The 27931-nt window shown below is 39.4% G+C and overlaps 1 protein-coding gene and 1 pseudogene across 2 annotated transcripts in view; one reads left to right on the top strand and one right to left on the bottom strand.

Annotated features, from left to right (window-relative positions):
* CCDC91 (coiled-coil domain containing 91) overlaps positions 1–27931 on the bottom strand; it is a 348316-nt gene that overhangs the window by 263735 nt on the left and 56650 nt on the right. The gene's annotated exons all lie outside the window — the stretch shown is intronic.
* Positions 23483–26295, top strand: LOC139006462 (pre-mRNA-processing factor 6 pseudogene; annotated as a pseudogene).

Raw genomic sequence — 27931 nt, forward strand, 5'->3', positions numbered from 1 at the left:
CAACACAACAATTTTACCATTTTCCTATTATTAAACATTAAAGCTTAGCCAATATATGCCCTATTATATAGCTAATAGCACAATGACTTCTTTATACAGAATGATTAGCTCATTTTGAACTGCTTGATGAAGTCTGTTGAATCACTTTCTAAAGGAGCTACACCAATTAACACCACTACATCCAATTTTTAAAAAAATATGTTACATATATAAATACAATCAATGTATGATTTTAACTTTAAAGCATAAGTATGATCATAACATCATAAAACTGTTGTTTTTAATGCAGTCTTTTCTTTTCCTTTGTGGACATGGTTTTCTACATCACATACCCTATCCTTCCTCCTACCACATGACAGATTCACCCATCTGTCCACCCAGGCGGTCCAACGTAATGAACTAATATGTATCCAGCTTGTATTTCTTTCCTCATATAATTATACATATGCAAATATGTATTCTCATATACATGTCTTTATATATAACTAGAGGCCCTGTGCATGGATTCGTGCACCGGTGGGGTCCCTCGGCCTGGCCTGAGGGAATCAGTGGACCTCCACACCACCGCAGGCCGGCCTTATCCGCCAGCTTGTAGGGCTCCAGCCCACTGTCTATGTCAATCCTGCACAGCATGAAGTAGTGCGTGAAGCTGCAGGCAGCCCAGCTGGGTGCCGCACCACTCCCACTCATCCCTGCCCCGTTGTGCCTGCCACCACCACAGCTCAGGCACACGTCCACTGCAGCTGCACTCGCCAGCCATCAGGCTGTCATCTGGCGCCTGTCAGCTGAGTGGCGCTCCTGCTGTGGGAGCGCACTGACCACCAGAGGGCAGCTTCTGCATTGAGCGTCTGCCCCTGGTCGGTGAGCATCATAGCTACCAGCCAGTCGTCTGGTCGCTTAGGCTTTTGTATATAAACATGGTATTGTCACAGCATGTTTTTATTTTTAATGTGTCACACACATTTCTCATCTTATTTTTTCTCACATAAAAATACTAAGTGGAAATTCCTCCTGGAGTACTTATGTGTATCTGAATCATTCTTTTTAATAGCAAGATTCTATCCTGTAGATACATAATAAAAACATTTATTCAACCATTTGTCTATTGATAAACACCTATTTTGCTTCTAGTTTTTTGCCACTCATGTATGGCAAATATTAACAGATATTGCCAGATCATCTTCCAAAAAGGTTCCATTAATCCACATTTCTACCGGAAAATTATTAAAATAACTTTTTCCCTTAGGTCCCTGCCAGCAAAAGATTATTGTTAGTCCTTTTCTCTTTTCCTGTTTTTTTTTTCTTTTGTTTTTATTTTCATGAAGGGCAGGGGCTGAAGGAGGCAGTTTGATGGATATAGTTACATTATGCTGTATATTACTTTGTTATTTTAATTTATATTCCACTATCAGTGAGTTTGAACATCTTGTTACTGGCCATTTGGACTTGTTTTTATACATCCTTAGCTCATTTTCCTATATTGCTGTCTGCTTCCTTTTTTGTCAATACCTAGTTATTTCATATAACAGATATCAACTTTGTCCTTCCTCTGCATTGCAAATATTTTTTTTACCAAACCCACTATTTGTATGGCATGTTTTTTCATTCAAAAGCTAAGTTTCATGCAGTCAAATATATTTTTCTTTCTTTATAGTTTGCAATTTGCACTGGTGGTGAAGGTCTCCCTCACCACCAAGAATGCACATGTATTCTCATATATTTAGTGCAGAACTTTTATTGTAAGTCTTTCCAATGTGGAATTTATTTGTGTATGTTGTGTAAGATAGGAATCCAATTTTATTTCTCTCAAAATGGATAGCCAGATGTGCCAGAACTATTTATTAAATAATCCACCCTCATTCTCCTGAATTGAGTTTTCATATATAACATTCCTGTATGTATAGAGATCTATTTTAAGATCCTCTACTTTGTTCCCCTGATTTATTTCAATTCAAAGTTTTTCAAGACTGTTTATCAAATATCCATCTCTTGGCCATGATCATATTCCCAGCACCAAGCCTGGAGGCTCATTATTTGCTGAATGAATCTTATTAAACAAATTAATTATCTTTTTATTTGTAGCCATTTGATAATAGCATCCAGTCTATTTTCTTCCTAGGTGTTATGTCTTGCTTCTACTTTTATTCCCGACATGCAGAATATAAATATCTCATAATTAAACAAGTAATAATAAAGTGATTCTGCTTGGGCTCTAATAAGAAATTGCTTTTGTTTCCTATAGTTCATTAACCCTGTTGAACTCCTAGAGTACAACTGAGTATTTTCTGTAAGGTTAGTAGAGCTGCACCATCATGTTACTATATAAGTTTTGCCAACAAATTTTATTTATATATAATACCAAAGTTATTTATTAGTTAACATTTAAAGGAAATAACCGAATATTATTAAATCCAGTCTATTTAGAGTATGTGACTAGTTCTATTATAAACTATTTGAACCAAAACCAATATATTTAATAAAATGGCTTAGTATAGGATGAAGCCTACTAAGTACAAATTTAATATATTATTTACATATAGCAAAACTAATATGGACTTTAAGACATTAAAAAATAGCAATTAGATATCCAAACAAAAACCTGCAGAAGAATATTTGAGGAAGCTTTATTCATAATCCTAAAAATAAAACTGGAAGTAACCAAGAATGTCTTCAATATGGAAAAAAATAAACAAACTCTGGTACACCCATGTAATGGAATACTTTTCAACGATAAAAAGGAATGAGCTAGCAAGCCACAAAAAAGACAAGGATGAATCTTAAATGCACAGTACTAAGTGAATGAAGCCAGTCTAAAAAGGCTACATACTGTATGCTTACAATTACACAAAAATAAAAAAGGCAAAACTAGAGAGATGGTAAACAGATCAGTGGTTATGGGGGTTTAAGAGTGGGGAGTGTTGAGTAGGTGAAGCATAGGAGATTTTTTTACAGAAGTGATTGATATATGACACAATGCATTTGTCAAAACCCACAGAACTTTGTAACACACAATGAACTTTACTGCATGCAAAATTTTTTAAAAATTATTTAGAAAGTTGAGGGACCCCATAATAGAATACAGAATGTAACAGAATAATCTCATGATTACAAATGTATGAAACAATCTCATTGAGGTGTGTTATGGGAGAAAGGCGCTAAGTAAGTAACTTTGGAAATGCGTGGCCTGTAACACGAAAGACAAAAGGAATCCTATATAATAAAAGACAAATATGCAAATCAACCAAACAGTGGAACTACTGGTCTCTATGACGCACAGTGACCATCAGGGAGCAGACGGTCAATGCAGGAGCTGCTCCCTGGTGGTCAGTGAGCTCCCACAGGGGGAGCCCGCTCAGCCAGAAACCGGGTTCATGGCTGGCAAGCACAACAGCAGTAGCAGGAGCCTCTCCCGCCTCCGCAGCAGTAGGACATGCCCCAAGGGCTTCCAGACTACTAGAGGGCACAGGCCAGCTGAAGGACCCCCCCACTTCGAGTGCACAAATTTTGTGCACTGGGCCTCTAGTTGTACATAAGCACTGTACTCTAGTATCAATCATGAAACCACGATATATGTATACACTGAAACTGAACTATTGAGTAAATGGATGGCAGATGGTGAGAGCCAGATTTCTCACTGTTGAAGAGGAGGTTTCAAGTAAGCAAGGGGAGGCAAGAAAGATGCTTACAGTAATGGATTAGAGTTGAACATGTCAAAAGGAAGTCATGTTTAGTTTAATATTGATACAGATGGTTACATAAAAAATATTTTCAGATATGTATATATATAACCACATGTATTTTCTTTCTCTGTCAGAAGTCTACAAGCATCCACACTCCAATAGCAATGAAAGCACCTAGTACCCAAATCTTAGTTTCTGCTATCATTTTCCAACAAAAGAAACAAGACCTCTTTGGGAAAATGGCTGATTTTAGGACTTTGACAGACAGCATAGAGATGAGCCTGAAGAATCTTGTAGTGTCATAAAGGAAGCACTAAAATAAACATACACATAACACACCACAAAATGATGAGGACAACTCAAAGTAAGTCAACTGGAAAACCTCCCATTGACCAAAGCTCGAACAATTTGAGTAACAAAATAAAGTAATATTAAATTATAACTCAAAGTACAAAATAAACATCCATGAGTCCACACTGATCAAAATAAATGCTTAATATATAAATAATGAAGAAGAAATAAATCTTCCATACTAAAAAATTTCAAAAAATTTATGTGGTTATTCCATTCTCAGAAAGAGTAAAACTCCCCATTCTTTAAAGAACAGTATAGAACGAAGGGGAAGATTAACAATTTATACTGGAGAAATCTGACAAACACTACTTCTTCCAGATGATCAAGGTGCAATATCAATAATGGTAAGTCAGATAGACAGTGTGTACACTTAATGTGATGTGATGAAAATGGCAATTTACTTCTGTAGTCTTCCTCCCAAAAAACCATAATTCCAGTCTAATCATGAGAAAATATCAGACAAATCCCAACTGAAGGATGATCTACAAAATACCTGACCTATATTCCTCAAAATTATCAAGGTCATAAAAACAAACAAAGTTTCAGAAATCATCACAGCGAAGAAGAGACTAAAGAGACATGACCACTAAATGTAATGTAGTATCATGGATACTATTCTAGAATAGAAAAAGAACACCAGCCCTAAATGGTTTGGCTCAGTGGATAGAGCGTCGACTTTGGGACTGAAGGGTCCCAGATTCGATTCCGGTCAAGGGCATGTACTTTGATTGTGTGCATATCCCCAGTAAAGGGTGTGCAGGAGGCAGCTGATCAATGTTTGTCTCTCATCAATGTTTCTAACTCTCTAACCCTCTCCCTTCCTCTCCATAAAAAAATCAGTGAAATATATTTTAAAAAAGAAAAAGAACACTAAGTAAAATAGATGCAGAGAAAGCATTAGACAAAATCCAGCACACATTTTTGATAAAAACTTTCAGCAAAGTGAAAAGAGGTAATATAGCTCAACATAGTAAAGGCCATATATGACAACTATAGCCAACATCATACTCAATGTGCAAAAACTAAAAGCATTTCCCTTAAGATCAGGAGCAAGACAGGAATATCCACTTTCACTACTCTTATTCAACATAGTACTGGAAGTCCTAGCCACAGCAGTCAGACAAGAAGAAAAAAATAAAAGGCATCCAAATTGGAAAGGAGGAAGCAAAAGTGTCATTACTCACAGATGACATGATATTGCACATAGAAAATCCTAATGATTCCACACAAAAAAAAATTGTTAGATTTAATAAATGAATTTGGCAAAGTAATAGGATATAAAAATAACATCCAGAAATTGATGGCATTTTTATACACCATTAATGAACTCTCAGAAAGAGAAACTGAAGAAACAATCAAGAGGCAAGACTATAAAAATTTAGTGCAAAAACCACTGGGGCTGTGCTCAACTATCTCACTATATTTAAAAGGAAATTGAAACTAGAAATTTGAAGATAATGGTTAAAGGTGTGATGTAAGAAAGTCCATGATGAAACCAATCAGGAGACCTATGCTCATAGAAAAGATATGGGACCAGTATTTAAACATTGGACTATAAACATTACGTTTTAAGGTATGTCCATATCATTTTTATGACTAACCCCCCCTCAGCCAAATTTTTAAAATAAATTTAACAATTATTAGGCCAAACTGAGTTGGATAAAAGAGCTTGTATTGTAAGCTCTTTTTAAAAGTGTTTTATAAATTAAGAAATAACAATGAGGTTTCAGTTTTAAAAGATGAAAAGAGTTCTGTGGATGAAAGGTGGTGATGGTAACACAACAATGCCACTGAATTGTACATTTAAAATGGTAAAGATGGTAAATTTTATGTAATGTCTCTAAGACTGAATAAACGGACTTTACAATAATAATCCAAAAAATCAAAAATATTACATTGAGTGAAGCCAGTCACAAAGAGTACACATCTATACTAATAAAAGGATAATATGCAAATTGGATGGGACACCATCACAGTCACGACCAATCAGCAGGCTGCATGTGCAGGTGCGGGTGGGCAGGGACTTGCACCGTTGGGGATGCGATGGCGGCAGTGGGGACGGGGGCGTGGGAGGCAGGCCCGGCAGAATGCGGCCTGTAATCCCCACATGGCAGTGGCGATGGCTGTGAGCACTCCTGATGGTCGCTGCCACTTGCCCAGAAGGACCACAAGTTCCTTCTGCCAAGTGGAAGCAGGGCCTCTCTGCCAGGAAACCTCCGCACCAGCAGCGAAGGCAGGTGAGGGCGAGGGAAAGCCCAGCAGCGAAGGCAGGTGAGGGAAAGTCTAAGATCCAGGGCTAAGAGCTCCCGGCCCAGCCACGCCTCACCTTGGCCTCCAGCACTGTGGGTCAGGGGTTCTGAGAAAGGCAGCTCCTTCCTGCAGCTCCTCAAACTCCCAGGCCACCTCCATCGCCCCTCAAAGCCCCTCGGGTCAGGGTCGGGAATCAGTGGAGGCCTCCAGGTATCTGGGCAACCAATGTAGGGAATCTCCTCTAGCAGCCGGACCCAGTGACCCAGGGCCAGAGGGAGACCTGCACCCTCCCCTGCAGCCAGGAGAACCCTGGAAGACGCGGTCTTCCCATCACCAGATGAGCGCACCCAATTGGTTAAGCACTGGGAAGCTCGCGGCCGATGGCCGCTGCCGGTTGCCCAGGGCCAGCCCAGGCTCCGGCAAGCCACTGATGACTGCTGCCGCTACGAGGGCCCAAGGCTCATGCAATGAGGGCCGCGTGAGGCTCAGGCAAGCCACAGTGGCTGTGATGGCCGAGGCTCAGGCAGCTGGCAGTGGCAGCATAAGAGGCGTGATGGGGGCATCGCCTTCCCCTGATCGTAGGGTAAAGGCCAGAGGCAGCAGCAGCAAGGGGGTGATGGGGGCGGTGCCTTCCCCTGATCAGCCGGTCGCCTCCCGCAGAGGGAGGCCAGACTGCGGTTTAGGCCCGCTCCCCACAGAGAGCGGGCCTAAGCCATCAGTAGGACATCCTCTAAGGGCTCCCAGACTGTGAGAAGGGGCAGGCCAGGCTGAGGGACCCCCCCACCAGTGCACCAATTTCGTGCACCGGGCCTCTAATTTATTATATAATTCCAATTATATGAAGCTCAAGAACAGGTAAAACTAATTAATCTATGTAATAGAAGTCAGAAGAATGGATCAGGGGACAGGGTAGAGTAAGATAGAGAGAGAGACTGACTGCAAGAGAAACTAAAGAACTTTCTGGGGAAATGGAAGTTTTATATTTTGATTGGAGTATAGTTACACAGTTATATATTTGTCAGAACTCAACAAATTATACATCTCCAACCTGTACATTTCACAATTTTCAAAATTCACACTAACTTTTAATGGGGGGAGGTAAATAAATTAGTCTACAAATTAATTCATGAGCATTATTCCCTAAAACAAAATAATGGTATTTTTTAACCATCAGAATTACTACATAGCACAGCTTATTGAAAGGTAAGTTGCTAGTTGGCAACAGAACAAGGACATGCTACAATTTCTCACTAGTCAGTCAAAAGGGTTTTAAAGGTGAATATAACATCACTATCTTGATCACTTAAACGAAAATAACAAGGTATCTAAAAAGACTATAAGACATAGTTTTCCTCTGGTTAGCCCTGTTTCCATTTACCTAATTCCTCCCCCTCTAATTCAAGTCAACTAAATTCAACAAACCCATTATACTTACTCTATATATGTTATTACATGAGGAACTAAGTATAACAAAATACAAAGATGAATGTACCTTTAACCTACAGGGATTTATAATCTAAAAATTTGTACAAGGGGTTCAGCCCTCACAGCCCCGGGCTTCGTCCAGAAGGTCGTCCAGAAGGTTGTTCAGCTGTCCAGTCTAATTAGCATATTAAACTTTTATTATTATAGATAGATGGCATTACACCAATAGGTAATATAGCTAGCTACAAGAAAAGACTTAGCAGGACCTGCCATATTCAAATTGAAACCCTGTGCAATTAAGACCAATGTTTTGAAAGGTGAAAATTTTTAAGTAAGGCTAAAGAACAATAAGTGGCTCATGCTTGAGGCTTATTCCCCACTCTTCCCTTTTTATTACCAGTACAGGAACATTCCATAAATATCTATGTGTTTCCAAGAAATAGAAGAATGAGAATACAAAGGGTTGCCTGTAGTTTTATAAATAAAAGATAGAAAATTCATGTTTATAATTCTATGCGTGAGTAAATAAAAGGCTCCACCATATTTTTAATAAAAGGTATTCACTATGATTCAAACTATTGACCATCAATGTTCCTGGCAATGTATGGAAAATCACAGATTCCGGACTTTTCTGGAGTGAATTATTCTGCTTTAAAATCTGAAACTCTAAAATTAGAATTATGAAGTGACAGAAAACATCACAATCTGAATTCTACTTACACAAAACCACATCGTTTTCAATGCCAAGTTCTGAATTTACAGCTGGGAAAATCACTGAAGAAAATCATTGAAGATAGCTGAGTGTGGATCAGATTCGCTTAACATAAAACCAAATGTAAACCTCAAATTACATGTGACATCTTCAACCAGTCATATAAATAAGAATAATGCAAGCTTAAAGACAATAAATTCACCTAGACCTTTCTAAATTTGGCCACCCTAATCGTACTACTTTGTTCCTTTCCTGAAATTTTCAAATAAATTAGAAGAAAGGAAGAAAACAAACACATCTTTATTTAAGTACAATTAAAAAATCTAAAATCATTCAAATCTTCTTGGAAAAGTTCTTTAAACAAATCAAGATATATCTTGAAACACCTGTTATTTAAAAAAATAAAGGAAAAAAATCAACAAGACTGGTAGGATACAGGTCTTGGCATATTATGGAGGAGCTATTTCCCAAACAACTTGTCACAGAGTGAACAGGAACAAGCTGTACTAAGGATGTACAAAGATATTCCTTTAGCTGTTTGCTTAATCAGCTACTGATTTCCCACTAAGTTAACAAAACCAAATGTAAGTCAACAGGAGTCTGTCTGCAACTATAAAAACAGTTTACATTATTTGGCTTCAGAAGCTTGTACCCTATGGAAAGTCCATTTAAAATTTTACCTGGCACATACAAGCTAAAATATTTTGTTTGCCGTTTGAAGCCACACCAAAATTCAACCCACAGAGACAGGATTTCCAGTTTATTTCTCACAACCCACATGTACAAAACCCAAATTATAACACAGAAAATCGTTGTTAAAATTCTATAGTAATAGTAAAGTAGTTCTCCATAGAGCTATTTCTTGGGATTTTTTAAAGCCTCTAGTATTCATAATATACAACACTTAAACATCTAAATTATGTACTCAAACATACAAGATTCACCTTGGAACTCTAATGTAAAAGTTCTTTCTAGATTAGGAATTAAAACCTAACCTAGCTCAAACACTATCATTGAATAAATAATAGCATGGTTTCTTTAAAAAAAACATGATATCAAATACTATAATTATTGTATAGTTTATTAACAGTATACCTCATATTCAATTCTTTATGGAAATTAGCCTCTTGCTTCTTTATAGGCACCTATTCCATGTGACCTCAAGAATTAAGATTGTCAGATATCATTACATATTACTGACTAGAGGCCCGGTGCACGACATTCATGCAACGGGGGAGCAGGGGTCCCTCAGCCCAGCCTTCTCCCTCTCGCAGCCTGGACCCCTCGGGGAATGTCCGCCTAAGCCAACAGGCAGACATCACCGGAGGGGTCCAGTGCTTTTGGCTGAGCGGCGCTCCCCCAATGGGAGCACACTAACCACTAGGGGGCATCTCCTGTGTTGAGCATCTGCCCCCTGGAGGTCAGTGTGTGTCATAGTGACCCGTCCTTCCGCCATTCAGTTGATTTGCATATTAGGGTTTTATTATATAGGATAAGCTACAACTGCATCAATTCAGAAACATCAAGATCTAGTACCAGTTATGCCCATAACAGTGAATACCAGTATGAGTCAATATTATGTCCACACACTGCTATACAGAATTCAAACATGCCACCCCCATTACTATATGAGAACAAAGTTTGTAATACTACCAAAAACCAAAGCAAAAACATCACTCAAAAGTGCTTACTTGGAATATCTGGAAGATGAAACAATATGGGTTAACAAAAAATGCTTTCTCAGTTATTCCAAGACATTTGGAAACCCCTTTTGTTTTCAACTTAAGAAATGCTTTCTAACATACACTGGCCAACTTCCTTGCTTTAGAAAATAAAAGTTCAGAGAGTCCCCAAATTACATATAGCCTTTACACATCAATGGCTACTCAGGGAATGGAATGGATATATTCGTATGATACACTGAGGCTTCTGTCTTCTCCTTTCACCCACACCACTACCATACAATGTTAAAGGAATATAGGCTGTTAAAGTTTCCTTTCAGAGAAGAATGAAGAGAAATTAGAAAAACTACAAAAGTGTAGTCTTGATTAAAAAGTCAATAAAGATAAGAAACTATAGGCATCTCCAGATATGCTAAGACAAAATTCTTAGCTAACAAAATGGAAAGTTCTTGATCCACAGGCCTATACTAAGTGGCATCTCTACATTTTGCCAGCCCAATAAACTTCTTTTAGCCTTAAATGTAGGCAATTAACCCAAGCTGAGCTAAGTTAACTCTGCATGGGTGAGAATATTTCAGTTGAATATTAAGAGATAAGTAAAAGCCAGTTTTTCTTTTTGACAAGAAAGATAAGCGCAATCCTGACAAAGGAGCAAGTGAGAAAAGACAGGTACAGAAAGCAAATAGTATATGGCAAACCTAAGATATAAAAAATAAGGGATAACTGTTGAATGATAAGGTGCCTATGGTGGCAGAATAACCATAAGAGAAGCTGCTAGATAAGAGGCTAGGAGCCAATTTATGAAGGGCCATGACTTTGAAAGAATCCAGAGAATAATACAAATTACTATCTTTTAAGCACACTGCTTTATACCACACACACCTAAACTCTTAAGACACACTACTACTTTTAATCCTCGGAAGATCTCTATCATTACATCCACACTTTTTAAGTAAAGAAATTTAGGCTAGAGAGAAACCAAGTAATCTGCCCAAGATCCCAGTTAAATTAGTGTCCAGAAACTGAACTCACTGAAGGATTCTGAGAAGAGATGTGAGATAAGGAGCATGTATATAAAAGCATAATATGCTAATTAGACCAGACGTCCTTTCCAGGTGAAGCCAGGGATGCGAGGGAAGCCTAGGTCCCGGGTGCCTGCCAGAGGCCAGAGGAGGGAAGCTGGTGCCAGCAGTCAGGGGAAGGAAGGCCTACTTTTGCATGAATTTCATGCATCGGGCCTCTAGTTTCAAATAAGTGACCTGCATTTTATAAAAATGGCTATCAAGCAATGTGGATAATGGTGCGGAAGTAGAAGAGGCTAGTTTTAGAAAAGTGCTACAGACAAATATAATCCAAATGAAAGCTACTGAGGGAGTATGACTAAGGGCAAGGATAACTGAACGATTTCACTAATTTCTAGCTTAAGCAAGCACATGGAAAAGCCAGTTTGGGGAGAAGAAATGAGGCATAAAATGAAGGAGATGAAATATAAAATTATTAGTTTAAGCTTAGGCAATATAAACACATTTAGTGTGAGGTTTTATTAAACAAAGACCAAACGGGAAAGGTCCAATAGGAAGCTGACCAGAAAGAGCTTTCTAAAAGATAGGTGGGAAGACTATAAGGTTAGGATAAACATATTTAGAAATTATCAATATACCTACAGCAATTAAAAAAATTAGGCCAAGCAAAATAAAAAATAAATATGCATGAGTTCCTACTGGTATAAACAATTAAATAAATGAATTAAATAAAATAAAGTGGGAAGAATAAATAAATTTTCCATGTAAAAGAATTCCAAATAATATATACTCTACCCTCAAGGAGGTAAAACTACCCCTCTTAAGTGTGGGTTGCATATAGTGCCTTCCTTCCAAAAAGTATAATATGGAAAGGAGGGAGGGGAGAGAAAAATAACCTCAAAGCAGAAGAGCCCCACAAAATCCACCTCAGCCAAAGGATCAAAGTCAATGTCAACAGTAAGTCATGTTGATAGTATGTCCCCTTGATATGATGTGATGAAAATGTTACTTCACCTCTGAGGCCTTCCCCCAAAAAAACCATAACTCCATTCTAAAAAAGAAACACATCAGACCAACCCCAATTAAGAGACAACAGATAAACACCTAACCAGTATTCCTCAAAATAAATGATCAAAGTCATCAAAAATGCATGAAGTTTAAAAAACTGTCACAGTCAATAGGTACATTAAGGACATATGACCACTAAATGTAATATGTTATCCTATATGAGAGTCTAAAATAAAATAAAATTTTTAAAAGTAAATAAAAGCTATGGAAATCTGAAAAAAGTGGGGACTTTATTTAACAACTAGTGGCCCGGTGCACAAAATTCATGCACGGGGAGGGGGGTTGTCCCTCAGCCTGGCCTGCACCCTCTCCCATCTGGGACCCCTCGGGGGATGTCCGATCCCTGGGTTCGGGCCTAAACCGGCAGTCGGACATCCCTCTCGCAATCCAGGACCGCTGGCTCCTAACCACAATCCAGGACCGCTGGCTCCTAACCACTCACCTGATTGCCCCTAACCACTCTACCTGCTGGCCTTCTCGCCCCCAACTGCCCCTCCCCCTGCCGGCCTGCTCACCCCCAACTGTCCCCCTGCCAACCTGATCACCCCCAACTGCCCCCCCTGCCGGTCTGCTTGCCCCCAACTGGCCCCCCCCTGCCAGCCTGCTTGCCCCCAACTGCTCCCCCCCCTGGCCGGTCTGATCACTCCCAGCTCTCCTCCCCTCCTGGCCTGATCACCCCTAATCGCCTCTGCCTTGGCCCCGCCACCATGGCTTTGTCCGAAGGATGTCCAGAAGGTCTCCCAGTCTAATTAGCATATTACCCTTTTATTAGTATAGATTATATATAGACATTGCTGTATTAATTTTAACAAATATTCAATACTAACATAAGATAATAATAATAGAAAAACTGAGTGTGGGGTACTATACTATCATGAGAATTTTTTTATTACTCTAAAACTATTCTAAACAATAAAGTTCTTTTTTAAATTAGGCCAAAGCATAAAATAAAGAAAACTATTACTATTCAAGGGATAGATAGAAGAAAATACCATCAGCAAACAAAACTTAAAAGAAGTTACCATAAATGTAGAAAGATAGAACGATGCCCTAGAAATCATAAGAAAAAAGTGTACAAGGATGAAAGTAGATGTAATATAATAGATGTCAAGAAGATAAGGAATAAACAGAAACCACTAGATTTAGGAGGTCAGTGAAAAAATAAATGAAAAGTTCAGTGAAGCTTCAAGGATGGAAGGTAAATTGCAGGGGTTTATGATGCCTTAAGAGCCATAATTTTATGATTCTCTCCAGCACAAATCTCTTAAAAGATTCTCCTACTTTCAAGTCTATTGAAATTTTTCCCTCTTCCTTGAATTCAAATCAATTTAGTTGCTAAAACCTAATTCCTACTGAATATTCTTTCACAGTGTAAAGTATTAGTTACATCAGATAGCATACTTTCACCTGGAAGTAACAGATAATCCCCAAAGCAAACTGGCTTAAACAGTAAGGAAATATATAACCACGATCTGATATAACAAGAAGTCAAGGGCAGAGCAGGCTCTAAAAGCACTACAAATCAGAGTTTCAGAAATTCTCTATAATTCCTTGGAGGTGACCTTCTATGTGTAGCTTCTTCCACAGGCTGGAAGCATGATCAAGTTAGTTTGAGATTGTGAAATGCTATGTTTCACTTAGACTTACCAGAATCAATCCTGAATCTAGGAATGAGGACACTTTTCTCTGAGTCACATGAAGGATTAAATACCTGAACAAAACAGGTTCTGTTAGAAAGGTAGATAGAAGAGTAATGCCAATAGGTAATCAACAGTAGCCAACACAGGAGTTCCTTATTTGAATGTTTTCCTAAATTGGAGAAGATTTAAAAATTATTTTAATACAATAAAGAAGAGGCTTGAACAAAATAAGGGTCAATTTCCTTCCTCAAATAACAAAGTACAACCTCAGAGATGATCAGTGCTGTTTTACAGGTCGAGAGAGAAACTGTGGTATAAAACTGTAAGGTTATCCCTCAAATTTATATCACATAAATTAAATATATTTGGTATTTTAAAACCAGAACCCTATTATATGGACTTTCATGGTGATGAGCTGAAAGAGGCACACTGGTGTGCCATAAAAATTTTTAAAACATGCAATACCAAACTCTTTTCCCTTAGACTGACAACAACCAACCCAATAGCCATCCGATGTGAGTGAAATAAAAATTATACCTATTGTTTGTGTCAGACTGTCAAAAAATATATAATTTTTTGGTGTGCCGCAGAATTTTGGTAATTAGTTTTTGTGTGCCATGAGATGAAAAAGGTTGAATAGTGATGCTCTAAATTTTCATTTTGCTGGGGATGAGATGGTAAGAGATGCCAACATGGTGGAAAGGACATTGGATTTGGAGTCCAGTCACTGTGCTCCGTTACTAACTCTCCCCCTAAATTGCAGCTGGACACTTAAACCTATCTAGGTTTCAGTTTCCTTTTCTATTGAATTAGAAAGTTCGGAAAGGTAATCTTCAGGTCTTCTTTTTGATTAATTCCTAATTATAAATAATATTAATTCATGAATTAGAAGATTTAAGCAGACTTTAGAGTTGTAATTCTGGGCTAGCCAAATCCTAAAGATACCTTCTAAGACTACAAGCTGACATTTTTCCTACAAAACTTAACTTTCACAAAAAACTTCACTGTAGCCAGAAATGTAAATAGCATAATGTTATAACTTCTAAAATAACTCAACAATTTAATTCAATTTCTTTTTAAACCCAAATTCATTATTAAAAGGTTTCAGTGTACCTACAGAAGCAAACCCTTACTGTTGGACAAGGGAACGGAAAATGACAGAAACTAACCACTTTGAAATGCAATTAAAGACAAGATTTCTAACCACTAAGCCTAAATGAGGAAGAAGATGAAAACTGCTGGAATTCAAGCATCATCAGACATGGAAATTTCTACATAGAGTATAAAATAGAAGCAGGGGAAATATCCCCCAAAAGTAAAACCAGTACATTAGGCCTAGAAGAAATGAAATCTAAATGTCTCATGAACTTTTCTTAAAACTGTTTATTTACACAATATTGACAGCAATCATTTCCAAAAACAGGTTGGTGACAGTAAGAAACAGAAGAGGACATCATTATAGTGCCCTTTTGCGAATCCCAAATTAATGGATTTTTGGCAAACCAGACACAAATCATATGGGAAGACTCTGGATAAAACCCCCCATCACTTTAGCCAACAGCATTATGATCTGGAGTTGGTTCTTCTCAAAATTATTAATAATGAAAAATACTTACACAGGATACACATGATTGCCAGGAAAAAAAAAAATGCACTTCTTTGAAACAGTTTTTAAAACAACAAACCACCCGCAGAAACCACATGGGCACAAAATGAAACGATTCTGGTCACTGGTCTGTGGAGCATTTAAGCGCTCCCCAAGTGAAAGACTCAGCTTAGGCTCTATTTCTGGGACAAGCAGAACATCCATGACAATACCTGATTTGGAATTACCAAGAAAACAGTGCAAACATACATCCACTGCCTGAGTTTCAAGAGAAATAATTTTCCCAAGGAGAGCCTTATAGTTTTGAGACTAATGTGTTTTAAAAGTTTCTTTTTCTCAGAGTAAGACTCTAAAGCTTAAAAACTCTCAAAATAAAAGAAATTTCACTAAAAGTACTTAACATTATAGTATTAACGATATATAGGTTAAAACCTCCTGGAATGTCAATTTAAAATCCAAAACTCCCCACTTTCAGTAGCAGCATCATTAATATATAAAGATACTCTATCAAATCACTTAATAATTCCCTACTGAAATAGTATTATTTCACAAGATAAGCTTCAAAAGAGGAAGTAATAAATATAAAGGAAGGAATACTACTCAAGAGACAGACAAAAGGATAAGGGAGGAGATGGGTGGCATATAGTTGCACTGGAACACTAGAAGCTGAGCTGGGTACATTATAAAAAGATAAAGAGGCTACAAAAAAGAAAACCAAATGAAACCAGAGTCAAATACAGTCTAGCACACAGCATTGCCTAGGGGAAAATGCAAAAACTACATAGGTACTACATATATTAACAGAAAACTTATCTTGACCATCAGCATCACAAAAAAGTAAAAATAAAACAATAAAACACCTACCCATTAATTTAAATGAGTGGAAAAAGATTTTTTTTTTTTTGCTATGGCCTATACCAGTATTATATTGTCTCTAAAACCCATAAAAAGGATATAATAAAAACTCAGCAGCCTGCAAGAGCTACATGTTTAGATATATCTGCACACATGCTCTTCACCACGCTTTTAATTTCCTGACACAATACCATAAAAATTGGTAATTCCTCCTCTCCCCCCACTATGGCTCTATGTAAGGTTCTGACTTTTCCCTTAGATAGGGTGGCAAAGCTCAACCTGTCAAAGCTTGCATAACCTTGAAGAACACATATAATTTCCAGAAGGAATAGAGAAAAAAATGGAAAAATAGATGAGCTTCCAAGAGAAAGAATTTTAATTGTGTTAGTATATCTACACTTCTTGTCCTTTAGAGATGACGTTACTGGTGCTATTTATCACCATATGCATGGATCCTAAAAAGACCAAAGCATTGGAGCTATCCAAATGCAACTGTAGCTATCTTGTAAACCAGCGATATTCAACCTTTTTCATCTCATAAACTAATTACTAAAATTCTGTGGCACACCAAAAAATACATTATATTTTTTTGCCAATCTGACAACAAAAAATATAGGTACAATTTTGATTCATTAACATCAGATAGCTATTGTTGTGTTGGCTGTTGTCATGTTTTGACAATCTAAGGGAAAAGAGATCATGTCCCTGACTAAATAGTCAGGTATCGCAAGTTTTGAAATTTCTTGCAGCACATCAGTTGAAAATCACTGTTCTATAGTTTCAATACAATGAAAAGGATAATAATATTAAGGATGGAATGCCTTGGGATTGTCACCTAGTCAGAAAGAATAAGATCTGAAGAAAAATCAGATTAGATTCATTTCAGAAAATGAATAGGAAACAGTATAATTATAATGAGGACCTCTAATTAACCAAACAGCATAAAATCCGTACACCAAAATTCTTCCTATTAAGGTAAAATAACTGTTTAGTTAAATATATTTTATTGATTTTTTACAGAGAGGAAGGGAGAGGGATAGAGAGTCAGAAACATCGATGAGAGAGAAACATCGATCAGCAACCTCCTGCACACTCCCTACTGGGGATGTGCCCGCAACCAAGGTATATACCCTTGACTGGAATCGAACCTGGGACCCCTCAGTCCACAGGCCAACGCTCTATCCACTGAGCCAAACCGGTTAGGGCATAACTGTGGTTTTTTTTTAATAGCTGCTGAGTACAATGATCTATTATGGATACAGAAATGAAAATGTCTAGTTTCTCAAGGTTTACTAAGAGCAGGAAGTGACGTGTATAAGAAATAGGAAACTACCATAAAATATAGTGCATATTCCAAGTATGTATTGAATTTTATGTAAAGATTTAATGACAAGAGAAGAAACTTATAAAGTATACTTTATGAAGTATAAAGTAGAATAAAATATAAAAAGAATAAAAAATAAAGTGCTCATTTCCTAATTATCACCAGTAGTTTAATCACAGATATCTTCACTACCACACTCCTACAGCATCCATAATCTTCTGCACTGTGGTTACTTCAAAGTAAAAGTATGGTAAAGGATGGAGAAAACTTTAAACTACAGTATTCAGATAGCATTCTACTTCCAATCAAAATGGAGATACAGAGACCAGATTTAACCTCCCAACTAAAATAAATAAAAACCTGAACAAAATATATGAAACAATAGTTTTCAGATACTGGATAACAAGCAGCACAGAATTAAAATTCCTGAGAGAAGGAAATGAACAAGATAAGCATTAAAACTGCCCAGTTTACAACCTGGAGTCAGTTCACAGGCCACAGCACATGGTGGAAGAACCCAAGCAAAACTCGCCTCGCACTGATTTGAGGGGAGAGAGTTAAAAGTTTGAGAGGCAGCTAGTGCTTGCAGCATCAGGAATTTGAGAAAGAGACTATACTGAGTGAGAATTCCAGAGATAGAAAGATTTGTTCAAGTCTGGGCTGAGAACTAACATGTACAAACATGAGAGAAAGCTACACAAGGCCAGGAAAAGAAAGACCATGTGAGTAGAGAAATAAAGTCTGGCACTCACACACAGTTGGTAATAGTTTGTGTACCTATCATTCAGAATGGATAACCCTTCTAATACATAGAGCATTCAGCTGAATCCTTGGAAGGGTATCTCCTTAGTAATGGGGCTAAATTAGACCTATGACAAAAGAATATTTTGGACCCACATTAACAAATCTTAAAAATACTCCTCAAAATAACCCAACTGATTCCAAGTAACATAACTGAGCAACAAAACCAAATGCAACCCTATTTGAAATAACACAACAAAATTCAGAAACCAACAAGCAAAAATACAAAATATATTAATCCAATCAAATTGTAAAAGGCATACATAAAATCAGGACAATATGACCTATAATATAATCAGGAGATTATTATTCAACAGAAACATAGAAATGAAAGAGATGATGGAATTCACAAACAAGGATATGAAAACAGCTATCATAAAGGTTTCATATGTTGAAGAAGGTAGAAAAAATAAGCATAATAACGAGAGATATATAAGATCTGAAAAAGATTCAAATGGAACTTCCAGAAAACATCTTTAAAAAAATAAAACTAATACATAGGATAAGGTTAACAATAGATTAAACACTGCAGATGAAAAAAAAATGAGGTTAAAAAATTGAAATAGCAATTATTCAAAATAAATGGATGTAATTGGAGGCCCAGGAAAAAAAGGAGGGGGGTGGAAAAATGTTTGAAGAAATAAAATTGAAAATTGTCTTACTTTCATAAAAAATGTAGGCCCAGAGATCCAGAAATCTAAAAAACAGCCAAGTAATATAAACATAAGGAAGTTACCAATGCATATCATATGCTATTGTTGGAAACAGATAAAAAGTGTTTAAATAAGCCAGAAAAAAAGGACACATTACATGCAAAAGAAATAAAATAAGAATGAAAACAAACTACTTGTCAAAAATCATGTAAGCCAGAAAACAATGGAGAGGTATATTCAAAGAACTGAAAGGTCATGAAAATATGGCAGCATACAATTCTTTGCCCAGAGAAAATAACTTTAAACCTGAAAAAGAAATAAAGATATTTTTCCAAACAAAAACTGAGAGTACTCTTTGCCAGCAGACCTACACTAAAAGAAATATTAAAGAAAGTTCTTCAGGGAGAAGATAAATAAAATCAGAAAGATATTTGGATCTGCATAAAAAAAATCAGGAGTGCCAGAAATGGTAAATATATGAATAAATATAAAAATTGTAAAGATAACTGACTACATAAAGCAAAAGTAATAACAAACATTGTGAACTTTATAGAAAATGTAGAAGTAAACTAAATCATATCAGTACCACAAATGATAAAAGAGGAAATGAAAATATAATGCTGTAAAGTTCTTACACTATATATGAAATAGGATAATATTATTTAAAAGTAGGCTAATAAATTCAAAATATATATAGTAAACCCTAGACCAATTAAATGATTAAATAATTAGCAAAAATATACTCTTGGGAAACCAACAGTTGGCATAAAATGAAATCATTTAAAGCGGGGGTAGGGAACCAAAAAACTTCAAACCCAACACTAAATAGGAAAAAATGGAAAACAAATAGCAAAATGATATATTTAAACCCAACCATCTTAAAAAGAACATTAAATACAGATGATCTAAACAACCAAATTAAAAAGCAGAAATAATTAGATTGAATAAGAAGGTAGGAGAAAAAAATAACCATGGTGATGAGAGATGTCAAAGATATGAAAAGGATTCATTTTGACTATGAAAACAAAAAAAAAAACCAAACATAAAAATAAAGAGCTGAAAAAGTTATACATGCAAACACTAATCAAAATAAAGCTGAAGTGACTGTATTAGTATTAGAAAAGTTAGATTTCAGATCAAACAATATTACTAGGATGAAGGAGAAATTTCATAATGATAAAGAAATCAGTATGTCAAGCCAACATAACAATTCTAAACATATATGCATCTATAACCATACTTAGAGATTTCAGCACTCCTCTCTAAGTGATAAAATAAGTAGAAATAAAATCAGTAAATATTAGAAGACTTGATCAATATAGCAATCAACTTTGTCTAATTAATATTTCTGAAAAAAATGCTACCTAATAGGTGCTGATTAGGCATTTTTTTCAAGTGTACACAGAACATTTAAAGATAGACAATATTCTGAGCCATTAAACAAGTCTTGATTAAGTTTTAAAAACTTAACAAAAAGTATCTTCTCTAAGCACAGAAGAAACATATTAATAATCAATGAAAGAAATCTAGAAATTCCTTCAAAAACCTGAAAATTAACACACTTTTAAATAACCCATTATAAATCACAAGAAAATTATTGGGTATTTTGAAATAAATTTCATTGAAAATACAACATATCAGGTCCTTCCCATACGCAACTAGGCCCAGCAGAGACAGCCACAAACTGTGGATCGCTTGTAGCTTCCAACAGGTTGCCAAGGGCCAGGCAAAGAAAGCAACTGAATCTGACTTACACCACAAAACCCCCAAAAGACCTGAAACCAACCCCAAGTGGCCAGCTTCAGACAACATTGGAGCAGAATCCAACAAGCTTCACAAACAGCATATCCAAAGGGAAAGTGTAACAGGCACTAAACATTACAAACTCCACATTTTCCTTCTTTATCGTTTTCGTTTCCTGTATTACTTATTTCCTATTTTTCTTTTATATTTCTTTATCTCTTTCCTTTTCTCAATCAATATTCTTTTTTCTTTTCTTAATCTTTTTTCCCATTTTTCTTTTCCTAGTATTTATTTTTCTTTCTTTCCTTTGATATTCTTTTTTCCTGTATTCTTTTATTATTCTCTATTTCATTTTTCTTTTCATATTTGTTTTGTTGTTACTTTTTTTTGTTGGTGGTGGAGATTTTTTGTTTCATTTTGTTTTGTATTGTTTCGTCAGCACCTGTACAACAGCTTGCACAATATGGTAGGAGTTATGCCTCAAGTCAGCCAGCCTGAGGGTTGATCCTACCCATGAATGGGCCAAGAGCAATCAAGACCCAATTACAATAGGAAGACCCATATAACCCACACAACAGACATTCCTAGAGCATCAAGCTCAGTAGATCAAGGAGACCACACCACTGGGTCCCACAGAACACCTACTATACTAGTATAAGGCCACACCAAGAAAACTGGGAATCATAGCATTTCTATCTAATACTTAAAAATAAACACAAAGAGACAGCTAAAATTGGGATACAAATAAGGCCCAAATGAAAAACAGAAGGAATATCTACAAAAAGAGGTAAATGAAATGGAGGCAATCAATTTATCAGATATAAAGTTTAACAAAATGGTTACTAGGATGCTCAAATAACTTAGTGAGTATTACAAAGAATTTAGTGAGAACTACAACATCATGAAAAAGGACACAGAAGCCATGAATTAGAACCAGTTGAAAATGAACAATACCATGAATTACATCAATAATACACTGGAATGAATAAACAGTAGGTTGGATGAAGCAAAGCATCAAAACAGCAATTTGGAGACAAGGTAGAAAAAAACGCCCAGAGAAGTAATAAGAAAGAATAATTAAAGAGAATGAGGGTAGGTTAAGGGAACTTTGGGACAGGAAATGTAACAACATCCGCATCATAGGGGTACCAGGATGAGAAGAATGTGAGCAAGGACAGAGAGACTGAAGAAATAATGACAGAAAACTTCCCTAACCTGGTAAAGGAAAAAGTTACACAAGTTCAGGAGGCACAGAGTCCCAATCAAGATGAACCCAGAGAGATCCACAGCAAGACACATCATAATTTAAAAGGCAAATGTTAAAGACATAATCTCAAAGGCAGCAAGAGAGAGACAGTTAGTTACCTACAAGAAAGATCCCATAAGGCTCTCAGTTGATTCTCAACAGAAATACTTCAAGCCAAAAGGGACAAGCATGAAGTATTCAAAGAAATAAAAAGCAAGAACCTGAAACCAAGTCTACACTATCTAGCAAAGCTATTATTTAAAATTGAAGGTGAAAGAGAGAGCTTTTGAGACAAAAACAAAACAAAACAAACAAAACAAAAAACACAAAGGCTAAAGATTTGTCACCAAACCAGTATTACAAGAAATGCTAAGCCCTAGCTAGTTTGGCTCAGTAGATGGAGCTTCATCCCACAGACTGAAGGGTCCTGGGTTCAATTACAGTCAAGAGCACGTACCTCATTGCAGGCTCGATTCCCAGCCTTGGTCAGAGTGCATGCAGGAGGCAACCTACTGATGTTTCTCTATCACATCAATGCTTCTCTCTCTGTTTCTCTCCCTCCCTTCCTAAAAAGACTGTTTTAAGGATAGGAAAAAAGAGGAAAGAACATAGGTTTAAAGAAAAATGGGAATAAATAAGTGCCTATCAATAATAACCTTAAATGTAAATGGATTAAATTATCCAATCAAAAAACATAGGGTACCTGAATGGATAAGAAAACATGACCCAGGACCAGCTCCCAGCCTCTGTGCTGCATTCATCTGTTCCCCATTAGTTCCCCAGAGCTGGGCTCCTGCCCCCCAGGAATGGCTGGGGCCCCATGGGCAGAGTGTTAGGGCCCAACCACAGCAGGTCCAGGGGTTCCCAAAGGTGTGGACAGAGTCAGCAAAGAAGGAATGACACGGAGACAGGGTTCAGTTGATCAGCATGGTTGGGTTCTCTCTTTATTGTCCTGTTACATCTATATTTATACTATTTGATCCTATAAGCATGCCTCTTCCTTGTTTCTTATCTGACATTAGCTAAAAATCCTGTCTCTAGTTCTGTTGATTTTAATCTTGTCTAGGTTAATCTCTGTGTTCCATTATAAGGGCTATTCCAAGGTCACGCTCTACTGATAGGCTACAAGAAGGTAACGAAGGAGATTCTCCTACCCAGCCTCCCTGCTTGCCTTCCTTGGGACTGCCCTGTGACGGTGGGTCTCCTAACCACGGACCGCCCGGAAGTGTGTTTCCGGACTTCCACCCCGGAACCCCGAGGTGGGCGGTTCTTTTGCATACCGCGAGCGCTCTGTTTCCAGGGCCCGGGTGACACGGGTCCTGTAACTTCTTCCTGCAGCACAGCTTCGGACGCATGCGGTCCTTCGCCTGCGGCTGCGGTTTCTGTCCCTTCTCTTCCCAGCCCTCGTTGGCGGCGGGGCCATGAATAAGAAGAAGAAGCCATTCCTGGGCATGCCTTCGCCGCTCGGCTATGTGCCGGGGCTGGGCCGAGGCTCCACTGGCTTCAACACCCGGTCAGACATCAGGCCTGCCCGGGATGCCAACGATCCTGTGGATGACCGCCACGCGCTGCCGGGCAAGAGGACCGTCAGGGACTAGATGAAGAAGGGCCAGGCTGCAGATGACAATGATGAGGATCTGAATGACACCAACTATGACTAGTTTAATGGCTATGGAGGGAGCCTCTTCTCAAGTGGGCCCTACGAAAAGGATGACGAGGAAGCGGATGCTATTTATGCAGCTCTGGATAAAAGGATGGACGAAAGAAGAAAAGAAAGAAGGGAGCAAAGGGAGAAAGAAGAAATTGAAAAGTACCATATGGAACACCCCAAAATCCAACAAGAGTTCTCAGATCTCAAAAGGAAGTTGGCAGAAGTCACAGAGGAAGAGTGGCTGAGCATCCCTGAGGTTGGCGATGCCAGGAACAAACGCCAGCGGAAGCCACGCTACGAGAAACTGACCCCTGTTCCCGACAGCTTCTTCGCCAAACACTTGCAGACTGGAGAGAACCATACCTCCGTGGACCCCCGGCAAACTCAATTTGGAGGTGTTAACACACCCTATCCTGGTGGACTGAACACTCCATACCCAGGTGGAATGACACCTGGATTGATGACACCTGGCACAGGTGAGCTAGACATGAGGAAGATTGGTCAAGCAAGTAACACGCTGATGGACATGAGGCTGAGCCAGGTGTCTGACTCTGTGAGTGGGCAGACTGTAGTCGACCCCAAAGGCTATCTGACAGACTTAAATTCCATGATCCCGACCCATGGAGGGGACATCAATGACATCAAAAAGGCACGACTCCTCCTCAAGTCTGTTCGGGAGACAAACCCACACCACCTACCAGCCTGGATTGCATCTGCCCGCCTGGAAGAAGTCACCGGGAAGCTGCAAGTCGCTCGAAACCTTATCATGAAGGGGACAGAGATGTGCCCCAAGAGTGAAGATGTCTGGTTGGAAGCAGCCAGGTTGCAACCTGGGGACACTGCCAAGGCCGTGGTGGCCCAAGCTGTCCGTCACCTCCCACAGTCTGTTAGGATTTACATCAGAGCAGCAGAGCTGGAAACAGACATTCGTGCCAAAAAGCGGGTTCTTCGGAAATCCCTGGAGCATGTACCCAATTCTGTTCGCTTATGGAAGGCAGCGGTTGAGCTGGAAGAGCCTGAAGATGCTAGAATCACACTCAGCCGAGCCGTGGAGTGCTGCCCCACTAGTGTGGAGCTGTGGCTCGCTCTGGCGAAGTTGGAGATCTATGAAAATGCCCGCAAGGTCTTGAACAAGGCCCGTGAGAACATCCCCACAGACCGGCACATCTGGGTCACGGCTGCCAAGCTGGAGGAAGCCAACGGGAACATGCAGATGGTGGAGATCATTGATTGGGCCATCACCTCCCTGCGGGCCAACGGTGTGGAGATCAACCGTGAGCAGTGGATCCAGGATGCCGAGGAGTGTGACAAGGCAGGCAGTGTGGCCACCTGTCAGGAGGTCATGCGAGCTGTGATTGGCATTGGGATCGAGGAGGACCGGAAGCACACCTGGATGGAAGATGCCGACAGTTGTGTGGCCCACAATGCCCTGGAGTGCGCACGAGCCATCTATGCCTACGCGCTGCAGGTGTTCCCCAGCAAGAAGAGCGTGTGGCTGCGAGCCGCCTACTTTAAGAACCATGGCACCAGGGAGTCCCTGGAAGCGCTTCTGCAGAGGGCCGTGACCCATTGCCCTAAAGTGGAGGTGCTGTGGCTCATGGGTGCCAAGTCCAAGTGGCTGGCAGGCGATGTGCCTACAGCAAGGAGCATCCTGGCTCTGGCCTTCCAGGCCAACCCCAACAGTGAGGAGATCTGGCTGACGGCCGTGAAGTTGGAATCGGAGAACGAGTATGAACGGGCCTGGCAGCTGCTAGCCAAGGCTCGGAGCAGCGCACCCACTGCCTGGGTGTTCATGAAGTCTATGAAGCTGGAATGGGTGCTGGGGAACATTGAGGCCACCCAGGAGCTGTTCGAGGAGGCCCTGAAGCACTACAAGGACTTCCCTAAGCTGTGGATGATGAAGGGGCAAATCGAGGAGCAGGAAGAGCAGACGGGACAAGGCTCGAGAGGCCTACAGCCAGGGGCTGAAGAAATGTCCCCACTCCACACCCCTGTGGCTTTTGCTTTCCCGGCTGGAGGAGAAGATCGGGCAGCTGACCCCAGCTCGGGCCATTTTGGAAAAGTCTCGCCTGAAGAACCCGAAGAACCCTGGGCTGTGGTTGGAGTCCGTGAGGCTGGAGTACCGTGCGGGGCTAAAGAACATCGCCAACACGCTCATGGCCAAAGCGCTGCAGGAGTACCCCAGCTCCGGAGTCCTGTGATCTGAAGCCATCTTCCTGGAGGCCAAGCCCCAGAGGAAGACCAAGAGTGTCGATGCCCTGAAGAAATGCGGGCACGACCCCCATGTGCTCCTGGCCATGGTCAAGCTGTTCTGGAGTGAGCGGAAGATCACCTAGGCCCGGGAGTGGTTCCACCGCACCGTGAAGATTGACTGACCTGGGGGACGCCTGGGCCCTCTTCTACAAGTTTGAGCTGCAGCACGGCACAGAGGAGCAGCGGGAGGAGGTGAGGAGGCGCTGTGAGAACGCCGAGCCGTGGCATGGGGAGCTGTGGTGCCCCGTGTCCAAGAACATCGCCAACTGGCAAAGGAAGATCGGGGAGATCCTCGTGCTGGTGGCAGCCCACATCAAGAACACCTCTTGACTGGGCGGTCCCTCTGGGCCGGGGTCTTGGGGCGGGTGGGCGAGTGTGCCTGCCTGCCATGTGAGGACGGGGGGAGGGGCCCGAGCAGTTTCTGCTCTGGAATTAAAGTTTTTCTAGGTAAAAAAAAAAAAAAAGAAAAAGAAAACATGACCCACATATATGCTGTCTACAAGAGACCAACCTCAGAACAAAAGATTCACACAAGTTGAAAGCAAAGGGATGAAAGAAAAATATTCCATGCAAATAAAAACAACAACAAAAAGTCGGGGTAATAATACTTATATCTGACAAAATAGACTTTAAAACAAAGGCCACAGTAAGAGACAAAGAAGGTCACTATATAATACTAAAGGGATTGATCCAACAAGAGAATATAACCCTGGTAAACATATGTGTACCCATAACAGGAGCATTTAAATATGTTAAAAAAAAAAAAAAAGACTCTTGGTGGACTTTAAGGGAGAGATTGACATCAACACAGTCAGAGCAGGACACTTAAACATCCCACTGTCATCACTGGATAGATCTTCCAGACAAGAAATCAAGAAGGAAACAACAACTTTAAACGACACACTAGATCAGATAGATTTAATTGGTATTTACAGAATATTTCATCTCAAAGTAGCAGAATATACATTCTTCTCAAATTCACATGGAATATTCTCAAAGATAGACCACATTAGGACATAAAATAAGTCTTAAGAAATTCAAGAAGATTGAAATCACATCAAGCATCTTCTTGAACCACAATGCCATGAAACTAGAAATCAACTACAATAAAAAATTTAAAAACATTCAAACACATGGAAGCTAAGCATGTTATTAAACAGTGAATGGGTTACCATTGAGATCAAGGGAGAAATCAAAAATTACCTGGAAACAAATTAAAATGAACACACAACAATCCAAAATCTATGGGACACAGTGAAATCAGTCCTGAGATGGGATCAATTGGGAAAAAAGGGGGATATATGTAATACTTTCAACAACAAAGACAAATTTAAAAATATAATTTAAAAATAAAAAAATTAAAATCTCAATAAACAATCTAACCCTACATGTTAGAGAACTATAAAAAGAAACTATTGGCCTGGTGCATGAAATTCAGCACATTAATTAGAGGAAATATTTTAAAATTGCTATTTGCCCTTTCTCTATAATAGAAGTGTCAGAGATAAAAGAAAATTAGTAAAATGTATATGAAAATCTTTCTCCTGTCAGAGTCTGGGGCACACCACGGGACCCAGAGTCAAGTCCCCATCCACCCACATGTGCCTCAAAATTGCGCAAGACCCCTACACGGCTGCCCCTCCATTGGGCTAGATTCAGACCAGGCTGGTCCCACCCTTGTCAAGCCCCACCGGGCAAGGGGGTGCAGCCTCGGGTCCCATGGCCCAGCGCCGGGGCATGGGGGTGTAGCTTGAGGTCCCCCTGCCTGGCATCAGGGCAGGGGTGTGGCCTGAGGTCCCCCAGCCTGGCACCAGGGCAGGGGGCATGGCCTGAGGACCCCCATCAAGCCCTGCTGGGCAGGGGGCGCAGCCTGAGGTCCCCCATCAAGCCCTGATGGGTGGGGGTGTGGCCTGAGGTCCCCCGGCCTGGTGCGAGGGTGGGGGGCACAGCCTGAGGTCCCCTGTCA

This window comes from Myotis yumanensis, unplaced genomic scaffold, assembly GCF_028538775.1.
Source record: "Myotis yumanensis isolate MYYU_CA2020_CCGP unplaced genomic scaffold, mMyoYum1.0.hap1 SCAF_3, whole genome shotgun sequence".
NCBI lineage: Eukaryota > Metazoa > Chordata > Mammalia > Chiroptera > Vespertilionidae > Myotis > Myotis yumanensis.